This window comes from Thermobia domestica, chromosome 6 (genome assembly GCF_964235325.1).
Source record: "Thermobia domestica chromosome 6, izTheDome1.hap1.1, whole genome shotgun sequence".
NCBI classification, from domain to species: domain Eukaryota; kingdom Metazoa; phylum Arthropoda; class Insecta; order Zygentoma; family Lepismatidae; genus Thermobia; species Thermobia domestica.
The window spans coordinates 62,070,143-62,097,018 of record NC_137459.1 but is presented as its reverse complement, the minus strand read 5'-3'; positions in this window follow the sequence as shown (position 1 = coordinate 62,097,018).

Here is a 26,876-nt window from a genome sequence, read left to right as displayed (position 1 = left end):
TATATATATATATATATATATACGTACGTAATACTATCAAAAAATGCACATGCCGCACTGATAGCTAAACAGTCTATATATTGGTATGATTGCTGAAACAATTGTTTATAATAATGTGTCTTTTTCTGAAGTTTCCCGAGCGTCATGTCACCCTTTCTTGATTATAATTGCATGATTTTCTTGCAGATTGTAATGCCTAACAAAATTAAATTCAAGCGTTGTTGAAATAACAAAATACAACGACATACATACCCAAAGAATGCCGTTTATATTACTGCAATTACCAACAAAAAAAGTACATTCGTACCTACAAACATGAAATATGCTGACTCGGTATTGGAGAATTTACAAGGTTGGCAGTGAAATGTACATTCACCTAGTAATGTCATCACCAGGGTTTATTAGATGCTGAGGACGTAGACGGGATGTGCGTCACTCGGGATGCAAACAAGCATTCCCAGCATGTGATTTTTTGATGACATTACCAGAAAAGCTTATGTACACTGACGACAAATAGAATGCATTATTTCAATCGCACTCAGTCGTATATTTCAAATTTGCAATGTTCATCACATTTCTCCCGTGTATTTTGTACAAGAACAGATGAAAAAAAAAAAATGTTTGTTCAAACTTTCTGTATAGCTGCCAATTGCACCAATCTCCACCGATCTAAGTAGTAACACACACATACACAAGTTTCGTTACATACACTTTTTTTTCTTTATTTCGAGCCAAGTCACTTTAACTTCTAGATCACGGAGTGATGCTCCCTTTTCATTTGACTTTACTCCTGCGACCCATGAATCTGACAGCTCAAACGACCTATTTGAGTTGCAGTGGGTAGCTCAAAATAGCTAACGAACAGGCATTTCTGTATATATTTTACAAGCGGGATAGAAAGGATTTCACCCTTGACAGCAGTACGCAAATCCTTACGTTAGTTACTGGCTGTCACTTGTAGCTGATCATTCACACATTTCCAGAAACAGACGAAACACACACACACACACACACACACAACACACATTTTGTAAATTGAACCACACATGCTGTGCAGTAGAACTTGTGAACTCGTTGTTCTATTGGCACAGAGATGGCTAGTTGGACCATTTCACTACATTCATACTAGACTGCTCTCACGTATATTTCAGTTACATGATTTAATGAAATATATGTCCTAAGAGTCATAGAATACTGATAATATGAGGATTTAATACAGTAAAACTTACCGATAAGGGACATCAATAGGACACGAATATTTGTTCGTAGAAGAGTGGTGTCCGTCTTTACAGAGAGGTTATGCTTACATTTCTCATAGCTCATATGGTAATTGTGTACATTATACAGTAAACATATTCGTTGTAAATATAGCTAATATCGAAATACAGTATGCAGTGTACGAATTATTAGAGGAGGAATGTGTGCGGAAAACCCTATTTTTAAACAAAAATATCCAAGGGTGTTTGTGTTCATATTGACGGGTACTGAAAATTATTGTGTGATAATATTCTTCGTAGATATAAGTAATATACCTCTATAAAAGCCCTTAGTTCGCTTACTGACTGTACTAAACATAAAATTTACCGAACATAAACATTCACACACTCTTATCTTCCACATTCAATAATTATTTTGTGGCGGGTGTGCAAATTTGATTCATTCATGTGTAATTATCCGATATATCTGAGTAAATAAATAAACTCAGAATTTCATCACATAAAGAAAGAATGCTGCACAAAATAGTATATACTTAGGAAAATGCATTCATTCCATAAGTCATTCCATTAATTTTTAAGTCGTCTCACAAGTATATTGACGCATTGTTATGCGTTTTATGAAATGTTTTTCTATGCATAAGTTTTGCGCTACGTACCAGCGGAGGCTACTAACGTTGGTTACATTCGTACACTGGCGCAAGACGACTCGCATTTGTGCAGATTTATCACTGTATGCTAAACTATCCGAATGCTAAAGATGTCAAGTATTTCTCTACTTTTTAGTTTTGGGGGACAACTCATATTTATATAAATCGTTCACTGCACAGTATTAATAACCAGATTGTACTTTACACAATACATGCTTAAACAAAAAAAAAAAAAAAAAAAACTGTTCTCTAGGTCCTTCGACTGTTGAATTGTAAAGGCAACAATCGTTGACAAATAAAAAGAATCAATAATTGTATGGTTTGTTTCCCTTTTTGTACATACCCTGCTCATTTGCACAGAAATATTGTGTGCAGATGTTTTGACAAATGTTGCTTTTACTAAGTTTCAACATAATTGAGCGTAAAAAGCTTTGTTTACGTTTTATAAATAAAAGAAGGTATATTGTGATATAGTAAGTCTATTTGCATATTCCATCCAACTTTTAACAACCGCCATCATGGAAACATATTGCACACCACTCATACTACTCATACATATTTTAACATTTGTCTGTTTGCAGCTAGCTAATATTGGTGGAAAATGTATTCAAGCGTGCAACAGAATGGAATCAAACCATGGTTTGATAGAAACATAGTATGTACGTTCAAAACCGCTTCAAGATAATTTAGTTGGCAATTCCAAATTAATAAATTACACACAAACTCATGTGTAAACTCATGTACACACACACACACATACACATACACATTCCCATGCACAGAGAGAGAGAAAGAGAAAAATGAAAGAGACGTGGACTTATTTGCATATGAACAGAAGCATCTTCAGTCTAGACTATACCGTACTTGGTAAATCAATTATTAAAGTATATTTAGGTCTAACTGAACTTTTGAGAGAAACCGGAAAATATCTCGGACCTGCAAAGGCACCACTGGTTTTAAACTCACCGCATTTATATATATATAATGTGTTTGTGTGTGTGTGTGTGTGTGTAGACAGATAGATAGATATGAAGATGTCACACTCTGTTTAAACATATATATGTAATTTTTCTATGATCAATTGCGAACAGTATTGCTGATATCTATATGTTTGAAAACAAATTTCGAAAACCAAGAAGTATTTAAGTAGTTGGCATACTGACCTCATATAACGCAATAGGAAGTAATTTTTGCCATAAGTATTCATGGATTACAATGAAGAAGCATGTTATGTTTCTATAAGCATTTATAATGTTCCGCACAACATTCTAGAAGCGGTATAGTTGTACGAACCAAAATTCTAATTGAATGTAATTATACTGTGTTGAGACTATGCAGCCAACACAATGCATCGTTTGCATCAGAATACGGGCCGCAGTGGTTTTAATTTTGCGCAACGTACTACACTATATATGCAATAGGTGCAACATGTAAATGCGATGTTAATGGAATCATTTGTTCTGCGCAACAACGATACATAAATAAATAAACGTTAACTATATACACAATAATATTTTCTGCAATAGAACAACATCCGCTCATCCAATATGGTAACATACTAGTAACAATTCATATATTTTGCTAAGCGAAGTGCATAAATTCATAGTTCCAGTACTCATACAATATTTAACTTGGTTTTCCTCGTTGTAACAACTTAACCCGTTTCTAGAGTGTAGGCATAACCAGAATTGGTGCTATAGGGCGTAAATTTTGATGCAGAGAAAACGAGGTAATTTGATTTCAAAGTCTCCAGCACACTTCAAAATCCTTACTTGCGTATTGGCAAACGTTTTCATATTCACAATTGAGTTTTGAAGAACGAGCAGAGCAGCAGACCGAAATAGAAACAAAACTCGTTGGTGTATGGAAAAGGAAACCAGGTTATCTGAAGAACGCATTATGCATGAATACATATTCTTCTAGTTGAAGCAAAAGCAAATACGTTAACCACGAAAATCGGTTGAAGATATTGGATTGCTTATCCTGCATACACTTTTTTTCATTTCCCCTATTTTCCCGAATCATTTCTTTTGGTTTGGTTCAACGTTTCCATTTGTGTGAATGATCCATATCCATCTATTGGTTTTATTCCTCATCTCTGAAGACTTTTATTATTTCTCTATATAATATCTTCCAAATTCAAAGTTATTATTTCTTTAACTCATTTTTGTGCGAGTGTAATTTGGCTGTTGGAATTAGTTCAAATAATAGGAAGGGAATTTATTTATTTTTAATTTCATTCACAAGCAACCTATAAGCAACGCAGGGACCAGTCAACGATCAGCCTGTTTGCATTATCATCATCATCAAGATGTACTGAACTCAAATCCTGCAGCCACATACCCTGACTATAAATATTTTGCTTAGTTCCACGTAGCGAATACGGAAATCATTATTTTTAGTATTAAATATTTAAATTCTACATAATTTATACAAGATGCCAACCTGCGTCACATTTTTAATGTTTCCCGTGAGTGAAGGCTTCTTACATATCGTAGTACCTTTTCTAAATAAAACTTATATATATATATATATATATATATATATATATATATATATATATATATATATATATATATATATATATATATATATATATATATATCATGTGGTTTCATCTTGTGAGATATTTATGTACATATGTTGTGTGTAGTCCTTGTTTAATTTTCATAGAATGTTCAATGTTGACAGCGTAGTAAGGCAACTAAGAGCTGCTAGAACTGTTCTAGAAATAATTGCGATGGGAGTCTATATGCTGACCACACATATAGAACTAAAAGAAGTCTGGCCGGCCGTACTTTTCGTAGGCAGCAATATGAGGGAGTTTAGTTGAGGACTGTAAAATAATTTATCCAATACACAAAGAACGTGGTAGAATCTGGCTATATGATAGTGCTTGCTTTTTAAGTTTGGAATTATGCGACATTTTCGATGCGCGTCAAAGTAAATAACGCATTGGAACGTTTGTAAGTGAAGTACATAACCAATCATTCAATCTATTAAAGCACTCTTGCTGGATAACATGGTACGCAGTAACCAAGTTTCAGGGCATATGACATATTTCCTGACATTATAATTATCAGAACAATATAAGCCACTGTCACGTTTCTCATGAAGAGATCTCAGTACAGTCATTTCCAAGTCGCTAATGTGTGACATAGAAGCAGTCTTTTATGATCAGAGACAGAAAACATATTGAACGAAAATATGAGTGAACGAGGTAGATGGAATGGAATAAAACAAGGTTGGCAGTGTTCGATCAGTCATTAATCGATGAGTATGATACCTGCAAAACCATCGACTGCGCCTTCTTTCTCTATCAACACTGCCTTCCATCAATGTTGTATTTGCTGTCTTTTTCGTATGTTGTGTGAGGAGTTAAATACTAATACGAACAGCAAACTATGACGTCACGGAGCATTCAGTTGGAAATGACTGTCTCAGTACATTATACTGTATGCAGGAATGGGTTAACCACTAAGCAGCATAAGTACGTGTTTAGCGATCAAGGAAAGAGTTCAACAGATGAGCTTTTCGTACCTGAATTTACCAAGATCACTGACATATGCGAGGTGTGATCAAAAATGCGGTGAAAATTTTTATTAGAAACAAAGTAATAATCTTAAATCAAATTTGATTTAATCACCTTCAAAGTACTGTCCTTGGTTAGCAATGCACTTATTCCAACGTTGAATTGATGACTCGAAGCATTTCTGGGAGGCTTCTTTTGGAAGGGCGTTCAGCTTGTCTGTCGTGGCCCTCTCAATGCCAGGAATAACATCAAAACGTTTTCCTTTAATTACAGTTTTAATGTTTGGGAAGATCCAGATGACACATGATGCTACATCTGGAGAGCACCGCGAATATGGACAAACATGAATATTTATTCTGACAAAATTTTGCAGATCAAAATCAAGGAGCGTTACAACTAGGGATGGCCAGAACCGGTTCCTGGTGGAACCGGTTTTCGGGTCTGAACGGATCCGGTTCTAGAAGATCCGGTTCCGGAACCGGTTTTTCGGATCCAGGTCTGGAACCGGTTCTTCGGATCCAGGTCTAGAACCGGTTCTTCGGATCCAGGTCTGGAACCGGTTCTTCGGATCCAGGTCTGGAACCGGTTCCGCTGGAACCGAAACTTTGTGACCATCCCTACGCTAAACCCGAGCTGCTGGCAAGCTGTGAACAGTATGCTAGATGAAATGGTGGAAGCGACAGGCAGGCGCCCAGGCGGCGGCAGCTTGTCTCATTTGGCTAAATAAACTGGGTAACTGGCAAACTCATTTGTTGAACAGGCAAACTGGCCAACTCATTTGGCTAAACACCCACTGGTGGATCAAAATTGTTTTTCTGGGGGCACAAACGGGTCTGGGCGGGGAAGGCACAAGCGCATGGTCCTCTTTGCATTATTTTTGAAGGTGAACTTTATGCCTCCTTTACGGGTCTTTGGGGGATTTCGGATCCAGGTCTGGAACCGGTTCCTAAGATCCGGTTCTGGAACCGGGTTTTCAGAACCAGATGTGGAACCGGTTCCTAAGATCCGGTTCTGGAACCGGGTTTTCAGATCCAGATCTGGAACCAGTTCTTAAGATCCGGTTCTGGAACCGGGTTTTCGGATCCAGGTCTGGAACCGGTTCCTAAGATCCGGTTCTAGAACCGGGTTTTCGGATCCAGGTCCGGAACCGGTTCCAGAACCGGTTCTGAAAACCGGATCTCCGAGAACCGGTGAGGAACCGGTTCCGCCGGATCCGGAACTTTGTGGCCATCCCTAGTTACAACAGCTTTTCGCGGTGAGGAAGGAACCCATTTGCCTAATTTAATCGGCGGTTAAAATATTTTTCGCTCACATATACGAAATGTTTAGTCCTTCCGAAAGCTCTCGAATAGTCATTCGCCTGTTTCAACAAATCATTTGTGCCACTTTTTGCACGTTTTCATCTGTTTTTGACGTCGAAGAACGTCTCGATTGTTCCTCGTCTTCAACTCCTTACCGCTTTTGAATCGCTCATACCACTTATAAACAGTCTTCATTGCCACCACTTCATCGCCGTATACAGATTTTTGACATTTCGTGAGCTTCTTTGGCACATTTTGGCAGCTTAGGACAAGACTTAATGCTGGCGCGCGACAGACGTCCTCACGCCCTCACTCTGAACACGTCCTCACTCTGCTACCTCTGGAAGCCAACGGATATGTCACACAAGTCAACGAACATGTCACTGACTGTACCAAAGGCCTAGGCTACTGGGCTTACTAGTTGAAATGGATACATCGATAGATGACACTGTGCAATTATATTCAAAATACTTTTTGATCACAACTTGCATAATATCAAGACTACTCAGAGTGCACGTACACACATACATGCATAACAAACATAAATAATAATAATAATAATAATAATAATAATAATAATAATAATAATAATAATAATAATAATAATAATAATATTGCAATGATTGAGGTAATGGTTGATAATAGTATTCATTGAAGGTCTTATCGAAGACTGCAACTTAAAACAGAAGGAAAACTTTTTAAACATAAATAAAATTGAAATATATAAACAAAAAAAAAAATCCATATTACTGTAAGTTTTGTTTAAATTCGATAAATGAAATTTTATTGTATGGTCTATTATTTTTTTTTATATTTTGAATTACATATTGATAGGGTTACCAAAATCTTGGAAGTGTTTAGGGCCTCTAAAGTGTTTAATCTAGCCCCGATTACATGTGTCATGTTTGAACGAGAACCTTGCTTTTCATTCAGTTAAATTGGCTTTACAGAAAGTAACAGACTCACTATTATATTTTTCTTAAAGACTTAAAGGGCCCCATCACGGCGAAATTAAAATACCGCTAATTTTACAGTAATTCTGTGATATCTTCAAATAGATAAAAGATAATCAAAAAGTGGAACAAGACCTCCCTACACAATATTATTTTGCATGAGATACCGTTATCACGACTCACTTATCTATTTTCGATTTCAAGCCATTTAGTAACCCGGCATTTATTTTTGCGTTTCTAAATGGCTGCAAACGGAAAGATACTAGGTGACTCGTGATAACGGTACCTCATGCAAAAAAATATTGTCTATGGCGATTATCTTTTCGATTATATTTTATCTATTTGAAGATATCACAGAATTACTGAAAAATTGGCGGTATTTTAATTTCGCAGTGATAAGGCCTCTTAACTATTATTTTCAGCAGTTACTCTAATATTTTAAAGTGAATATTTAAATGATCCTATCTCAAAAGTGTTTTTTTTTTCCTTATCTGTTTAACACTTTCGAAAACTATTACGCCTACCTTGAGACGGGGTTCTAGGTGTGCAAGTAGAGTGGATGCATGTTGGCTGGTCTCACGCTGGTCTAGTGGTTTCAGTTCCCACTGGATGCATACTAAGCAGAGTGGTTTGCAATTGTTAGCACATATGTCGTGGTTCACCGACATGATTAGTACACTAATACAATTTCAGTGAATTTAATTTTCAGTTACAATCTGAAATTCAAAGTTAGAAATAGCCATCTTCATTAGCCCATATTATCTGTTCAGTGACACTCATTCTGAAGTGTGGAACCAATAAGATAAATATAAGATACCCTGACAGTAGGGAAGTATGAGTTATCAGATATTTACCATGCAATACTAGTTATTAATATAGAGATCATAACACTTTTTTTTCTTTTTTAAAGTCACGAAACTGAGGATTAAAAGCATAAAAGAATGAACAAAATATGACTTCGCAATATATCTCCGTTACGGAAAATAAAAATGTGATGGCCACGCTAAGATCGGAAACACGCATTCCGAGATTGGTTTATCATAATTTATTCTGTATTTGCAATAAATTTATTTCGGTTGATTTGTCGATATTATAATTTTGCTTAAGTCACATAATTGAGTATATGTTGCATTGATCAACGCCGTCGAACTTATAATCCTAACGATCAACGAAGATTGTCATTTACAAATTTAATTATTCCAAATAATTAACATTGTTGAAAGTTCGTAGCTAATTCATTAGACAGTAAGTTACGGTATTGTACGACTTCGCACGATGTGGTTTTGTAGAATTACCTAAGTGTAGTTGTTTTTATATTTTATATTAATTAACATTCGTTTTTTTTTTCTAAATATATTCCAGTTGTAAATCTTGTGTATTCATTGATATTCACTTACTTTAAACCATATTATATATAGTCCATGGCTATTTCCCGTCGTTAAATTCGTGGCTTTCCCTCGTAAGAAGAATGTTCAAATGAGAATGTAAATTAAAAAAAAAATGAAATTAAGTTTAACGTCCCATGATTATACCTTTTACACTAAGAAAGACAATGATTAAGGCAAATTAATGATGGAAGAATTGGTCGAATGAGAATGTGGGAGGAAACGAGAGTACCAAGAGAAAACCCAAGGACTCAATGCCGTCCACTAAAAACTTATTTGGTCGTGGAACGAAAAAGGGACTCCATACACCAGAGGTAAACGCTCTAGCACTGAGCCACTGTACCCAAGAATATGTTAATTATCCCCTAACTAGCCTTAGTCAAGGGCACAAAATCGATAATGGTAAATGAAATATATACACACTTTGTAATATAAAATATTATCCATCACTTAATTTAAATATTGTATTATTCTCCTGATGAAGAATATAGTCTAACTATAGCATTACTCTTGTAGAATTATTCAGTCTTTTTTTTTCTTTTAGTACTAACAGTATCGTACTGAACAATTACTATGATATGTGGTGTAGAAAAGAAGCTTAAATGTTAGTAAAAATAACAGAAGAATTCTTGCACCCACGAAAGAACGAAACACAAACAAATGTAGAAACCAAATTGTATTTCATTTCGTATTTCATAAAAGGCTATACTTCCCTACAAGCAGTATTATTTACAATATCGACAAGTAGTGCTATCTGACAATATTCAGCTATTTGGAAACAAATCACAAATTAAAAGACATTTAAAAAGTCGAATTTTAACAAAATTAAACAATGTAAAAATACCATAAAATTAAAACCAACTCGGAGTACATACGTGTAACTACTTGCAGCAAACATAACTATTTGTCTATATAGCTCTTGATCTCCAACATAATTCATATATTATTTTCTCGACTATGGAATACCTCTTTGCTCCAGATTGACATTAAAAAAAATAATAACAACATTAAGAAAAAATATTATTAATAATAATATTTTTGAAGCTTTTTTTTTTTGTCTTCCCGATTCTGATAGAGCAAAGTTCTCCTTTAGACTGGTTCATTGCATCCGGGAAATGGCCACACAGAAAATAATTAAGGGTGAGACGCACCACTAGGAAACTCCACGAAGTGCAAAAGGCATACAGTAATTTTCACACCTAGTGATGAACTTGCATACTCTGATTATTTCTCCAAAACCAAAACCCTAGAAATCACTCTATAGTTACGTTCTCAAATATACTAGTTGAATATACCCATGCTTCGCACGGGGGCTGTTATCGGAAGTCAACGCCTGTGGGAGTATCACCATTGATCTCAGCGACCGCGAAAACTATGGATTCGATACTAATATCGGTCATTTTGGATTACTTTTATATGTCTCGATATCTCACCCCCCCCCTTCCGGTGACCCCCGGCCAGGAGCCGAATAGCGTGAATTTGGAAGTTAATGCGATCGGAGTTTCACCATTCATTTCAGGGACCGCGAAAAACTATGAATTCGACATCAATATCAGCCATTTTCTATTACATTTACATATCCCGGTAAACGCCCCCCTGAGACCCCCATGGGTCGAATTTTGATAAAAACATTTAACTCTGGTCTGGAGCCTGAACCAAGGTATTCGTGACTAAAATTTAGTAACTCTCGGTCAATTTGTCTGGTTCCCAAGCTTGTTCTGGTAATCGCCCCCTTGAGATCCCCTGGTTCAAAATTTAAAAAAGGGCTTCGTCCTGATCTGAGGCCTGGGCCAAGGTACTTCTGACCAAAATTTGGTTACTCTCGGTCCACTCGTCTGGCCCCCAGGCCGCACAGAGACAGACAGACAAACACACAAACAAACTCTTTATTTTATTTATATTAGATAATGAAAAAATGAAATCTGAGTTTTACGTCCCACGGTTATGCCGGTTAGGCTAAAGGAGACGGTGATGATGAGTGATGAATGAATTGGTGGAATGAAGAAAGTGGGAGGAAACGGGAGAACCCCGAGAAAACCCACGCACACGGTGTTTGTCCACCACCAAATTCACTTGGCGGGGGCTGGGATTGAACCCGGGACCCAAAGCACCAGAGGGGAACACTCTACCACTGAGCCACCGCGGCCCCCTATATAGATAATGTTATACATATTCCCGTAAATATTAATGCTTTCCAAAATATCATTTAAAAAAAAGAAGCAAAACTAGTTTACCCCTTAAAAGTTGGGTAAGGAGGGTGAAACCTCGATTCATAGCTGAACACATTACCATATGCGCTGTTAATCATCTACTCATGATCTAATTTAAATAATAATTAAAAATACAACCATAAAAATAGCATTCTTTCCATATTAATATGCATCTTATATAATGAGTATATCCATATTCTAGTTTGATTATGCCTAAACGTGACACTAGTAGCCTATTTATAATTATGTTGGTAGATATGAAGACAAAAATAAAGAAAGAAAAGTAAAAGAAACACACACAGATGGTACACCTGGTAATCACGTTTTTCACACAGTTGTAATGATACTTTTAACTTATATACACCTTTAACTGAAGGACACGTATTTCCCACGCAACCTTGCTTTAAACTTCTCTCTTCGAAGGTTGAGTTCCACTTCGTTAAATTTTCCTAGTCACAGCATCAACAAGTAGAAAAAAAAATGGCACAACATAGCATAACAAAGTGAATCTGTGTTTTTACTAGGATATAGTGTACGTAAAAGTTAGCGTTAATATTTAACATTGGTTTCAACTATTTTAATCGTTTATTTCCTTAGCTTCTGTTGTAGTCGTTGACTGAAACAACATCCAACGCTATTACAATGGTACATATTCCGACACAATCTGTAGGGCTATGTCATTCTACTAGATATAAGCCGTATGATCACAAAAATAATGCCAACGATACTGTTAATTTAGATACAAGTGACGCAAGAATGTGTTATGTCTAAGATATACACACATACACACACACATTTTAATGGAATTATATGTATGTGTGTGTATACTTTTCAGATAGAACTTCGAAGACTTATCAATCATAAAAGGTTGCATACACTAAAACACACAAAAAAAGTAATATGAAAAATTGTCCGAGGGAGAATCAAATTGAGCGTTTTTGCTTGCTCCATCGGTCCCCTATAATGGACCCTGAAGTCACCCAAAAATTTTAAATGGCAAGGTATGCAACAGGGACGGATCCAGGGGGGAGAAGCGATCGGGGCAATTGCCCCCCCACAAGGGGAAACTTCCTTATTTTATATATAAATAAAAAAAACTAATCCCAGAGTAATATATATAATACTGGAGAATTACACGCATCTGAACGATTACATTTTATATAGGTCTAAAATGATAGTTTAAGTTATGGTAATTGCTAACATACGTACTTCGCTTGTTGTCTTTTTCTTTTTCGGAGAGGGGGTAACGGGGCAAGAAAGTGCGTCTTACACGCTGGAATATACAATAAATATTTTATACGTTATGACTGCATAAACAATTGCGTTTCCTGTACTCAATATACACAATTATTTCTATTTAAAATAAACTAAGATTTCTGAACAACTATAAAAAGTTAGTAGTTAAATTGTATGTTTTCAGCACATTAGTTTTCATCGCTATTTCTTTCTGACTTTTTTTTTAAAACTGAATTGGCTGTTGATTCAAGTAACTTCCCTATGGCCTCATGCCGCTGGGCCAAGGGCTACAATTCTGTCACCCAGAAACGTCGTGAGATAATCTTTAGTTCTTATTTTTCATGGACATGACCCAATCTGATTATCGCATTAATATTCCGAAAGCAAATTCAAGGTTTGTTGTATACTGTGCTTTGATATCTTAAAGTTAGTAATGCTTATACTTGTATATAGTATGTGCGCTATCTAATTCAGTATTCCGTATTGTCTAGAAGTGAATACCAACGTATAGCAATTTTAAATTTAAAAAAAAGTTAAGGTGGAATGCATTCGGAAGAAACAGCTTCATATTGAAAAAGTCATGTGTTAATATGTCTAAAGTGTAAAATTTTCAATGAATGTATATCTACCTGTTTTGATATATGTACCAAAGACAAGAGCACTAACAAAATCAGGCATTTATCATCTGGAGACTACACAGTGAAGCGCGGAGTGATGCACACTAGGAATTATCCCAAATATAGTAAGAATTATCTGGATCAGAAATATGACAGAATTGATCGATAGTATCCTAAAATTAAAGTCAGTGCAGTGGCCGTGGACTGGACATACTGTAAGAAGAAAATTAAGATCGATGGACAAAAGTAATCCTTGACTAGATACAAAGGAATTTGATCTGAGAAAAGTTCTCATGCAAGGTGGTGTGTCGTAATAATCACTGCAGAGCAACGCAGAAGATAAATGTCCATAACAGGTGGCTATGTAGAAGAGTTGTAGAGACTTTCATCGAGAAGTAGATAGACGACGTTTGATTACGGCGATGTATTATTTACACATATGTCAGCACATAACTTATAAGTTTCATTGAGTGCAACTTACGAATAAAATTAAAAGAAAAAAATATTTTATGAGGGATACGTTATTGTACCACATTTGCTATGGATTTTTTCTTTCAAATTGGGGACTTTTTTCTTTCATATACCGTATTTATCCGTGTATGCCGCGCACCTTTTCTGCACAAAAACGAAGTCAAAAAACAGGGTGCGCGGCATACACGAGGAAATGTAGAATTGATTGAGCCACCAAGCATTTAAAATCACAGGGAGTTTTTATTAACCTAATACTGGAATATTGTGAGTAATTTTACAAAAGTAGAAAAGTTTTAATATAAAATAACAAGTTACAGCTCATCTTTCCTCTGCATCAACCGGCCTTTCAAGAACAACTTGCGGCGACTGTACACTGAATGGATGGCAATTGCAGTACACGAAACTACGCCAACTGGCCGAATTAAGAAACCTGCACTTCGCCATTTGTGCGAATGGATTATTGAAGCATGGAATTCAATTCCAGAGGATCTTGTCGTCCGCAGCTTTAAAAAATGCTGCATTTCCAATGCCAGCGATTGGAGCGAAGACTTTATTTAGTCCGATGGTGATAGTGCTCCAGCTCCTCGGCGACGAAGAAAGCTAGGCACGGGAGTGATTTCTGTTAATAATCACAGTATTGTTGGATTGTCTCTGTGTATAACAATGTTAATGATTAAAAGTAGGATGAAAAATACATTGTACCGTTTTTTTTTTTTTTTCAGAAAATTGATGTGCGCTGCTTACACGAGTTTTTTTTTTTTTCAATTTTAACGTTTCAGAAATCGGGAGTGCGCGGCTTAAACGGGGGAGCGGCATACACGCGTAAATACGTATTAGCCAAACTACTACTATGATATTGCTCGGTAGAACGAAGTGAAATGTCGTGAAAATTTCAGTATCGACGACCTCGGAGTTTAAACATGAGACTTGATTAGGATAAAAAAATGATAATTTTCATTTATACCCTGACATTAAACTTCCTTGATCTCAAATAATTTCAAAATTCCTTTATCCAGAGTAATAATAATGCTTTATTTTTTTAAACAAAATAACTTTGTATATCTAGCTAATGTGAAATATTTTCTAGCTGCGCTCAATGAAATAGACATGACAGCTTCCAAATTTCCATTCCAGTGATTTTCTATATCTAACGAACCATTACGCTCTCCTCCTCCTTTCTGTGATTCGTCTGCTTTCTAGGGAAGCTATGAGGTTGTGAATCCTCCACGCAATTAGTGGGAATTCCCTAATGGGATGTGATTGAGAAATGGAAGGTTGCGGACTGGCAACCATTTCGAAGCCGGTTGAGTTCTAAGATGGTTTTACTCTAAAATCGACCTTTTGAAACTTGATCTAAGTTACTGACTGTCTTAAAGCAACAATATTTCGGTATTTACTACGACTGTAGCAAGAGGCTTAGGCAGTCAATATGGGTAAGTTACTTATACCTGACCCCACACATAATGTTCAACTTGAGCAGACAAAAATTAAGGAGATACGAGGTCTGTCCAGAAATAAACCGAAATTTTAAAGATATACGTTCAACGAAGCTGTCCTTCGTTTTTTGCCACATAGTGGGATTCTTTCTAACTATTTTAACGGTAATCACATCACCTTGCCTTGTGTCATTGTGAGACTGCAAGTGCTAGAGTAAAGTTGTGCCCCGTACTTATGGCGATTTCGTAGTGTCATTAAAAATGAAGACTTCGGAAGAATAACGGTTACATATTAAGTTTTGTTTCAAATTGGGCAATACACTTATATAAAGTTTGAAAACTTTGGATGAAGTGTACAGAAGAAAAGTATGAGCTAAACCCAGTGTTATAAGTTGTTCCACCGTTTCGAAGCAGGAAGAACACAAAATGAAAGAAAAAAAAATGAAACTTAAACGGTTCAGTTTAACGTCCACAATTATGCCCGTCCGGATGGTTAAGACAAGTGAATGATGACGGAAAAATTGGTGAAATGGGAATGTCAGAGGAAGCAGAAGTACCCCGAGAAAACTGACGGACACGGTGTTGCCCACCACAAACTTACTTGGCTGGGGATCGAACTATAGACCTCAAGCACCAGAAGTAAGCTCTATGCCACTGAGCCACCGTGCCTCCTACAAAGAACATACATCGGAGACGACAGAAAACTCGGACGCCCATTAACTCAATGTGATTACTTTTACTTTCAGAAAGTGAGCGATGTTGTACGGAAAAAAAAATCGTCGTTTAACCATCCTCAAAATTGTTGAGGCAGTAGAAATCGGAAAATCGTCCTGTCATGTGACTTCAGTTGAAGAAAAAAAAATGAACATGCATCATATTGCTGAAAAAATCATTCCACGGTTGCTAACAAATAAATAAAACGAAACGTGTGCGGGAATCTGCGAATATTTTCTTTCTTAATCATGCAAAAGAAGGCAATACGTTTTCGTAAAACATTACAGCAGGTCTGTGACTATGACGTTGAAATTAAAGCACAATCATCCAAATGGACATGAAAACATATTAATATTGAACCCCTCCCCAAAAAAGTACATCAATGTAATTCAAACGTTAAAGTGATGCTTATTGTTTTCTTTGTTTATGTGGTGTTGTTTACTATGAAAGCACATAACGTGGTCAAGTGATGAGAACTTTTGGGGAGGATGTGAGAAATATGATACTGGAAGCCTGAAGAAATGGAACATGCATGCTGCGCCATGACCATTCTCTTAGACATCCGGCGCTCCTCATTAGGAAGTTTCTGGCAAATAACAATGCACCTTTCTTGTGCTTCATCCATCCTACTCACCTGATTTGGCACCTGTAAGTTTCTTTTTACCTCTCAGTTTAAATCCACCCTCAAAGGCCGTATTTTGCCAATCTATACAAGAGAACAAAAAAATTTAGTAAAAAAGGCCGAGGATATTAAAAAAAAATACGTTCTAGCAGTGGAAAATGCACTGGGAACAATGCATTAATAGTAGAGGGAATTATTTTGAAGAAGATAAATATGAATATCTTTCGCAAACGGTAAGTATCATCATATTTAAAAAGTTTGAGTTATTTCTGGATAGACGTAGTATGAAGGTGAGGTTATCAAATGTCCGCGCGATCATTGCCTAGTTCCACCTTCCTACGTTGCGAAGTTCACCCTACAAGGTTAGTTTAGAATAGCGCTACAATATTTTTCTTTGTTAGTTTTTTTTCTTTTTCAAGTATACAGGTGCACCAGACAATCGATCATTATGTCTTTAGTGGACTCTCTTCACGATTAGTGGATATCTCATTAAATTCTGTATGTATAAAGATTCAAGTAGCGAAGTTACAGATCACACACGCGAACAAATAGTTTACACGATATGAAACCAAGCAGGGATGTAGTGTCCATGGATGCTGGGGAAGCGTTGTTTTCCCTGAGTAAATAGAATAATAAATGAATACAGGGTCAGCCAAAAGTTTAATTGTCTCCAATGCATGTTATGGGAATGAGTGTTGATGGAACCGAAATGAACTGAGTATAATAGCATAATATATATGCTATTTAAAGAGGTTATAGACATTTTACGCCAGAGTGTCTGTGTAAACTCCATCACTTTATAACATAATGATTCGCTTCCAGGTACGTGTGAATTTCTCCGCAGTGCTTCAGCTTGGTCAAGAAGAAAACTTCTCCCATCGTAATATTGTTTGTTTTGTTGGGAGAGAATTGTTAAAACTTTCAACATAATTGCTTTGGATATATCTGTCATTGATTTGTCTAGATGAGGTCCCTCATGAGCTCCGGTGCTCTTTACAATCCATTCCTCCACGGTATCGGCTATGAATCTCACTATTTGTAGAAACAATGAAATCCAAACAATAATAATGCATTACATACTGAGAACAATGCATTAAAATGAGAGCAACTTCCTTTAAGTAGGAAACCATGCTACCTTATTCCAGTCAAGTTTGTAATGATCAAACTTGAATAGTTTTAATATATCGAAGTTTAACACAATTAATATTATTTACGTTCATGAGACATAGTGAATAACTGGTGTGACTTAGTTTTATTCCTTAGTCTGCTATAGCTCCCTAAGTAAAGGTGCAAATAAATTAAATGAAATCTTAAAACCAGTTTTGTGTCCCACGCGTAAAATAAACGAAAATCATAAACGAATGCTAAGAAAATAGGCCTAGTCGCAGTAATGAAGCGGAAATCAGATCGAAAGTAAAAGCTATATACTGTTTTCGTTTAGTTATATCTAATAATTGTGCTTTCTCAAGTAAATATCCATCATTATGAAAGCAACAAAACGAATAAAACAAATCAGAACCCTTTTTTTTAATTAATCATACGCGTATTTAATAAACAGCAAATGTCTCGCGTCAGCACATCACGATAATTTATAATTAACATTCACACCGATAGATGCCACTCTTTGTACTATATGTTGCTTGCATGACTTATAGATGTCGCTAGCGTGAAGGCAGTTTGACAACTTAAAACTATTGTAACGATTTAAATAAATGCATCTTATAGATTGCATTGTCTCCATTTAATTATTTCAAAATAGAACGAAAGCTATAATCATATTTATCGACAGATTTCAGAATTAATATGTCTTGTTTGTATCTGCCTGCTGGTTGGTGGGTAAAGTAAGAAGAAAGTTGTTAGAAGTAAACAATTAGTGCTTTTAATCAAGTATGATTTTAACTTATAGCGTAGAGTAAGTTCAGGGCTTGGGCATAAAAACTCAGATCTCTTGTGAGGGAATGATGTAGACAGTGGCGTAGCAATAGGGTAGGCAGGGTAGGCATTGCCTACGTGCGCAGGCGTTTCGCTATATTAGAGGGCGCCCCAGGTTTTTAATAAAAAGGAAGCGAATTATATACATAGAGCCCAAAGTTTTCGCGGTCTTCATTTCCGAACATGGCAAGAATAAAAATTCCTGTTCACTTCGCTCGCAGTTTATTACATTTGTTTATCAAATTATTGGCATTACTGTAAACTTATTGAGGTTATAGCACTGTATGATTAAGAGATTATTCCTCATATACTAATACGATATCAGTCCCATATTACATGTACTGAGCGTACTAACTTTAAACAAAATTCCCTGCGCAAGAGGCTTTCAACAATAATGACAAATTCTATGACCTATTAAGATCTGGATTAAAATGAGTTTGAAAAAAAGTGTTACGATTATGAGCCATTATTATGAGGCACAACACAATTGCCATGTACCGCGGCTACACAGAACCAAGCACAAGCACCAAGGATCGGGCAAACCGGGCAACTGTTCGGAGCTCCAACATCAGGGGGCGCCCAAATGAGCACCCCAAAATACATTTTCGAGCGTATTTTCTCAAGTATTCGAGGAAGCCAGTGCTTGTGCGCGCAAATTTGGTATTACAGATAAGTCAGAAGAAAGAAGGAAGCCAGTGCCGAAAATACTATTTGATGAATTGGCACAAGGTACCCGATTTACTGACCCTGTCAAAGAATTCGAGACCAAAGTGTATTGCCTATCCTCGACTCAGAGACGACTATAGGATTTTAATTTTGGGTAGGCCTCCTCCCTCGCGTATGGATACATATGCACATTTGATTGATTAATGACAATAGGAAATTACTTTTACAGTACTGATTAATGCTGTTTATTAAATACTTATATACCATTAATATAAAAAGTGGAAATATATTTACTCTTTATTGTATCTTTTAGTGTTTACATATTTTTCAAAATTTTGGGGTAGACCCGTGCCTACTCGACCTACTCACTAAAACCGCCACCGCCTTGACTCCGTAATAGTAAACATAAAGATAATCTTCGAATGAATAAGGAAACTTGTGAAAGATTCTTGCTCTTATGTCCGTCAATATTACGAACCATTCCTGAAGAAGAGGTCACCAAGTAGTCTTATGACTTTGCGCTTCTGTATGCAGACGATTTATCCAGTGACTTTCCAATAGAAGTATTGTCTTTCAGAGACACTTTTCAAGACAAACTTTCAAATCTTTCAACCCATGAAAAGATTCATTTTATTACCGAATCGGACGTCAGCTTAGCATTTCCAAATCTGCTGACTGCGCTTTGTTTATCTATGTAACTCCTCCTGTTACAGCTGCAACTGCAGAACGATCATTCTCTTAAGTTAAAATCAATCAAGACATATCTCAGACAGTAGCGTAGCGTTAACTTTCGCAAAGGGGAGACAGCACAGGCGCACCCACGAGGGGGGGGAGGGGGAGTCAACCGGGTTCCGACATCCCCAAAACTTCTTAAGTCAATATATTTTATTAATTTTCTTAATAAAACTATGCTTGTTTAGTAGAGAAATTATTGATGTAAAATGAAAATTTGATCTTACATATCATCTGTACTATTTATCTTATAAAAACAATGTAGTTCCATATTTTTTTCTGAAAATATAGATGAAAGTACTTTACAGTTACTTGTCTTGTCGAGTGCAGAATAATATCCGTTCAATATTACATAGACGTAGTGGCTTGGATCCACGGCCGTAACTTGTGGGGGGACAGGGGGCAATTGCCCCCCAGAGAAGCTCCCCGCCATTCGAGGGGGATCCATTTTAAGACAAAATTTTCTTACTCCATATACGATACGAACATGAAATTATAAATGAAGCATCGAACATATTCACTACATTACATAAATAAAACAGCATACAAATGGAAATAAAACAAAAGAGTCGTGGGCCCATTTTTGTAAAAAAAAAATGTCTGCTATTAGGGGCCCTAGAGATAATATTTATTCGAATGGCTTTGAGATTTGTCAATATTGTCCCCTTAATTAATTTGTCATGTATGGAATGAGCCCAGAGGTGTAACTAACGGCCCCGCAGACCTTGTCGTACTTAAGGGCCCACAGGCTCCAGGGTGGTCATAAAGAGTAAGAGAAAGATGGAAAGAAGGGGCCCAAGAATTAGAAAAACAACTTTTCTAGGGGACCCAAATACGAGTATTAATGCTTTCCCCCCAGAAAAATCTAAGTTAGGGGGGCACTGCTTGGATCCCCCCAAACCCTGCATCCCTCCGCCATGAATGGAGTTAGGAATTGTCTGCTCGGGCAGACCTTTTGTTCAGTGTCGGACCTGTGGGACACTTTCTACACAAATGTGGAAAAAAATGAAATGAAATCTTTGAGTTTTACGTTCCACGGTTATGCCGGTTAGGCTAAAGGAGACGGTGATGATGAGAGAAATGGTGGAATGAAGAAAGTGGGAGGAAACGGGAGAACCCCGAGAAAACCCACGAGCACGGTGTTTGTTAACCACAGTTTACTTGGCGGGGACTGGGATCGAACCCGGGACCACAAGCACCAGAGGTGAACGCTCTACCACTGAGCCACCGCGCTACACAAATGTGGAGTTAGCATATAGGTGACATTTTATTTTTTGTCAAAAAGTTGGGGGCAACTTCCCCCTTCCAACAAAAAATTGGGTGCGTGCCTGGTAGATATTATTATTATTTCTTCTCGAGTTCGGAACCAACATTAAGTTGTAGGGCCATGTCTCATACAGCTTCGGTGATGGAAAGGAATATGAAACTCCTAACCAAATTTCGTTATAAACTGATTTTTGCGAGGTTGCACTACTGTGTATAACATATGGAGACTTAAGTTTGATCAACAAAGCCCTCAACAATTAAATCAAACAAGCATAACGATATTAATTCATTCTGAAGAATCTCAGTATATACACTGGATACGTTAAATTGAATTAATAATTTACTTCCTATTCTTATTTGCTTAGCCTTTGTAAAGTATGATCTCTGATTCAAAAAGTAAGCTCAGAAATTGGCTATTTTTTAAACTTGATACTAATTTTCATACGACAACTTAGCATGCCATTTAATAACAACTGGTGCAATAAATCTATATCTAATCATTTAGTTTTCGCATAATATATAATTAACACACATATCCAAATTCACATAAAGTTAGCTAACGATTTTAAAAGCAACAACAGAATAGCATATTATAAAACATCTTGCGCTCGCTTTTGTCTTTCGCAGTGTTGATACACTCTGATATTGCGATTAAAAAGAAGCCGAAGCTAAATCGTGGAAGATTTATATGAATTACTGGTATTCATAAAACTTTCAGCAATTGTTCCGGTAGTTATTAATGTTTTTCTTCTATTTCTTGAAATTTTTCTCTGAAATATGATTGAATATCTAAAAAGAAGAGGAAAAAGTGTGTTGGATTTACAATAGTACAATTGCGCTGAGTGTGGTATCACTGCAGCTGAAACATGTCTCATTGCCAGGTTCTTTGAGCGAGCGAGAACCCCACACTGCCACATGCGCGCGCAACTTTCAAGTAGGAGCTCCACTGACTTCTTCAGCAGCGTTGAGACAGATCTCTTGATGTCTCTCTGTGGCCTGTTTGACGGAGACAGAACATTAATTTCCCAGTTTTGAAAATTAAAATTATTTACAAATTAGATTCTACCACTATTGCTATTAACCTACCTATCACGGACCCTATTATTTCTATATTTTTCTACAACATGAAATGTATATTGATTCTAAAACTATGTTTTTTTTTTTTTTTTTTTAATTTGAAAGGGTAAACAGTGTCTCAGTGTCTCATAGCACACTACGCTACTGATCTCAGAAACAGTATGACCCAAGAACGCCTTTGGGGTGGGGCCATGGTGAGTATTGTGCAAAATAGAAAAATGCTTAATAGCGGTTTCACAAGGTATATTTATTTCATAATTATATATAATTATATATATATTCATTTGAAATCCTTTTGGTAATACTGGTTGATACATTAGTTTATTTACACTACTACTACAAAAGGAAGTCCGAATTTTACATGACTATATTTTTAATGAACAGGGCACTCTGTCCAGTTTATTTTTAAAAGACATACCACAACGACATACAAACAAAAACAGTCAACAAGCTCCCACTGATAATTTTGTTTATAGCCGTTTCTGCGCATACGCATAATTTATATAGATGGGTGAGGGGGCGCCACTAGGGATTTTGCCTAGAGGCGCCAAAGGCCATTGTTACGCCACTAGATTTAGATAATCTAGACAACAAGTTGGCTGTTCATAGATGAACAAGCGCACTGAATATGATACATCTATTAGATATATTGGTTGCATGGTGGGTCTCCACAAGACGTATTCTACTATTAACGCTAAAGGAATAAATTTTCAAGTGTAAAATTTTGTTCAGAAGATGAAAATAAACCTAAGTAAGCAGAGTACAAACGACTTTAGACATACAGTATATTTATCTTGGATTTCTCTCTATATAAATATGAAAGATGCTTTATCATCATCATTAATAGAAACTGTGCTTGTGTTCTCCTTGTGTTCATCCCAACCACACCCGAAAACTTCTTAAAGTGTGGGGAACAAGGTCAACTGCTTAGCACAGCCCAAAACTTATTTACTCGAGAAGCCCGCCCACGAACTTCAAAACTTTGTTATACAAGCGAAACACGGAAACACACTAGCGTGAAACAATAGATTTATCTTATACTACCTTCGCCTAGGGATGAAAATGAGGGAGACGCAAGGGGATTGCGTCTCCTTAGTTAAAGAAATAAAAATGACTAGAATCACGCGAAGATGTGGACACATCTAAAACTTCTTTTTGGCCTGTGTTTCGTTCCCTCTTAGAACATAAAAACAGAGGTTCTGAACAAAGTGGTGACGCATCCCGATCAACTTATACCTATTAATGGCCGTCCTCTTAGTTCTGGAATTCAATTCAATTTTCTCCCCTACATTCGCGAAAAAAAAAATCTCAAAATAATAACATATCAATATCAACAACTAACACTACGCAGATAATTATTTTTACATTTCATTAGCCATTAATGCACATTGGATCAGTCAATCTGTTAAACATTGCAAAGTACACCAGATAGTTTACACCACACATTCAGAAGTGAATCAGATGATGCGATTTAGTGTATCTTTGTTAGTGCATGTAAGAAGCTGATACTCATATTTCTTAAAGAAGGGGAGGAGGATGAAAATAGATGTCTAACAAAATACGTAAGACTATATATACAGGGTAGGACAAAAAATCGTATTCCCGGTGTTGGCTCATGTTGTTAGGATTACGGCAGGGTCTACCATATGTGCAACACGTGGATTTTCACGGGGCGACAAAATTTGTCATAACTATATTAGTTAAAATAAATATTTTTTGTTGTTGTTGGAAACATACTTCATGATGATGGTAGTTAAATTTACTAGTCTGACCTATTTGAATACTACATACATAAATCACGTTTAGGTCGCATTAGTTTAAGGTCGCATGAACAGCGCTAAAGCAAATAGTCAAACAAACCACAGCGTGGATTGTTTGATTTTTGTCAAATACAAAATATCAATTTTCGAACAGTAGCGAACATATGTTCCATTTAGCTAGTTATCACAGTTTTTATATGGAAACTAGTTCTCCTTTTGTCTCAAACAAGTTCTTTATCATTGAAGGTGGAAACAAGTTTTCTTCTTCTTATTTTTAAGAGAAGTAGAAGGAAAATCAAGAAATAAAGATAATGAGCTAATTGCACTGGAATCGCGAACTGATATATTAAGATTGAAGCTCGATACTGAATTCCATAAATAAATGATTATCATCTTTCCTCTGAAGGTGTGTTTGCATTACCTTTCACTGACAATAATTTACTATTTAAAGAAAGAAAAAAAAACGGACACAATGAGATTGTATATATAATGTTTAGGCCTATGTGAGTGCGAGTATTATTTCCCTCCCGTTCGTTGCTCATGATGGAGTAGCGTACTTAAAATCGTGGCTTTTAAGATTTGTTATTTCTGGAAAAAAAGGGGGCGGTAAATGATGGTATTGCATGGGTTGGCAAATTGCCTAGGGCCGGCCCTGGTTAGGATTCCAGGTTAAGCCCTAGGCCCACGTCTATTATAGATCCAGTGCTGAACGGTACGTTGAAATCCAAATTAACTAGCCATTAAATTTACTTCTCACTTATTTACAACAGTCAAAATACACACGGAGATTAACCAAATCGGTTTTGCAATAATAATAATAATTGTAAGCTTTCTACTATGATTTATCAATATCGTTTAGTAATTGATGAGGGCACCCAAATGTCGGAAAACAGTATTTTTTTTCGCCAAAATGGCCACCAGCAATCAAACTAACGAATTATTTGTGTTGATCAACACAACTCAATTTGAAAAAAAAAGTTCGCTTACAACATTTAATACACTAGATGCTGTGAAGAAAGATACAAAAGATTGGGTCCGATTGATGTGCCCGCCACATTGGCTGCTATTTACAAAAGTCGATTGATTCTGTTACGAGGAAAGATTACGCTTTCTGATCCTTCAATACAATGCTTAATGAGTGCCAATTCAACGAAGTCCTTTCGGTTTAGATATTTCAAACACAAACACAAATACACACACACACATTATATATATATATATATATATATATATATATATATATATATATATCCTCTTCTTTTTGCTTATTTAATATACTTTCCCTTCAACATCGTACTCAGAGTGATCAGATCGTGTTGTCCCTATACAAAACCATCCAATAAAGCTTATTTTCCTTTAAAGTTTTCTGGATTGAAAGAGGATATATATTTCTAGGGATTTTTTGTTGCAATTTGTTTATATTTCGTTTGAATGCTTCTAAAAACTGAAAATGAGTTTTATGGAGTTTCTTTAAATGTATTATGAATGTTTTACAAAAATAAATCCGTGTGGTGTACAGAAATATCTTTAGATAACGGAGTCTGTCATTAGCAGATATCTTGTTTAATGTAAAGGCAATTTATAGTTCCGCGAATTTTCATACGAAAACCTTCATAATTAAACATGTACAGAACGGAAAAATCATTCTAAATTTTGCACAATGAAAATCGATTTAAGCGTTCCAAACAAAGATTGGAAACAACTGTGGATAGCACAGACGTACACTCTTGCGCAACAAAAATAACTGACATCCCATCTTTCTTTAAACCATCTTTCAGTCTAGCGGTCCACGATTATGCCCTTTAAGCTAAGGGAGACAATGATTAAATGCAAGTGAATGATGAGAGAATTGGTGGGATGAAAAAGCAGGAGGAAACAGGAGTACCTCGAGAAAACTCACAAACACTATGTTGTCCACCACAAACTTGCTTCCCTAGGAATCGAACAAGGGACCCTACGCACCAGGGGTAAGTGTTCTACGACTGTGCCACCGTCCCCTGATCTCTCTTTAACACAGGGGGCGCGGTGGCTCAGTGGTAGAGCGTTCACCTCCGGTGCTTGGGGTCCCTGGTTCGATCCCAGCTCGCGCCGTGTGGACTTTGTGGTGGACAAACACCGTGCTCGTGGGTTTTCTCGGGGTTCTCCCGTTTCCTCCCACTTTCTTCACTCCACCATTTCACTCATTTCTCATTATCACCGTCTCCTTTAGCCTAACCGGCATAACCGTGGGACGTTAAACTTAAAGATTTCATTTTTTTTCTCTTTAACACACATACGTTTACCCATAAACGGAAATATTAAGTTGTTTAATTCGCACCTACAGAGGATTGTGGTGTATAAAATAAATGGGTTATTTCCTCCTTTCATTAATATATATGAAATCACAACCGTTAAAAGTGTTCTCAATATATGGACACTGTATTCTCAACCGTTAAATGTGTTCTCAATATATGGACACTGGATTCTCAATGGTGTTCTCAATATAAGGACACTGGATTGTCCAAGCACAGCAGCTTAGGCTGTGGTACAAGGCATGTAGTCTGAGTAGAGAGCATCGACTGCAGGAGTGAGAGAGTGTTTGGCTGATCTGGTAAGTGGACTGGGTAGCGTAGTGGTTAACGCATCGGCACGAAGATCCCGGGTTCGAGTCCTGGTCCAGTCAGGCCGCTTTTTTACTCTTTCTATGTTGGAAATAATAATTATTTGGTTGTTCAACAACTATATTTGAAACCAAATTATTAAATTGTCCTGTTATCCTACCTGTTATGAGAATGCGGTCATTTAAAGAAAGATGTGCGGCCAGGATGTTTAAAAGAAAACTGTGCGTAGGAAAACAGAAGCTTTTATTTATGTAAGTATTTTTAACAAACTACATATCCCATTTTCAATCCCTTTAACTTTGATTCTTACACCAACGAAAATGAATCCGAATTATCAGCTGTCCCTTTCACCAATTATTAAAACTTAATTGAGTTAACCCTGAACAATTGTTCTCTTCACCTTGTTTACATCTGGACAATTTCGGACCTAGACTCAATGAACGTAAAATGACACGTTATCAGTATCCGTAACATGAATATATTATTATTGACATTCGATGTT